General features: G+C 41.0%; 1 pseudogene; it reads right to left on the reverse strand.

The window, feature by feature from the left end:
- Window positions 1–8: 8 nt before the first annotated feature.
- On the reverse strand, window positions 9–723 carry LOC108254254 (annotated as a pseudogene).
- Window positions 724–741: the final 18 nt, after the last annotated feature.

The raw sequence follows: 741 nt of genomic DNA on the forward strand, positions 1-741 counted from the left end.
TTCATCACTATAGTAATATTCTTCATAGTTGGCATAGTTCAGAACCTCTTCAGTTCCGTCGTCATAATCATCATCTGTTGCTTTTATCAAGGCAGCCAGGTCAGGATCCATCTCTTTACTCTTCTCTTTATGGAACACATCACTGAATTTCTTCCCCATTTTACCTTCCAAGTACTGAATGTCCGCGTATTTCTCTCGGAATTGTTCGAAATCAAAGGATGCCAGTTTGGTTAAGAATTTCTCAAACCTCTTCAAATTCAGATAGCCACCTTCGTTTATGTACCCATCGAGGGTTGGTAGCACTTCTTGATAGACTTTGTAGAGGAGAGGGAGGGCACCATTGATGATGTGCAAGTCAGGCAGGTTTGGTATGAAATCATTTCCAATGAGGAATCCCATCAACACCCAGTCATCAATGATATTCTCAATGCTGAATGGAAAACTCAACACACCAGGCTCTTTCAGTTTTCCAAACTCCAACTCCAAATAATCGCGCATCAGAGACAAATGTAACAAAAAGAACTTGGTTTCTTCTGGTGTCACTATCTGGGAGCCTCCTTTATTACTCTTTGTATTGAACTTGACCTCTTCCCTGAGGAGACTGAAGTAAGGTTCATGTGTACATAGTCCTAGCATGATGAGATCTGCATCCAACCCATAGAGACAATGTCTCATGTTGGGGTTATAATCAGGTTTGGATTTCATGTATCGGATATAATCCATGATCTTATGTTCCCCCTC

The sequence above is a fragment of the Diaphorina citri genome, unplaced genomic scaffold (genome assembly GCF_000475195.1).
Source record: "Diaphorina citri unplaced genomic scaffold, Diaci psyllid genome assembly version 1.1 scaffold26694, whole genome shotgun sequence".
Classification (NCBI taxonomy): Eukaryota; Metazoa; Arthropoda; class Insecta; order Hemiptera; family Psyllidae; genus Diaphorina; species Diaphorina citri.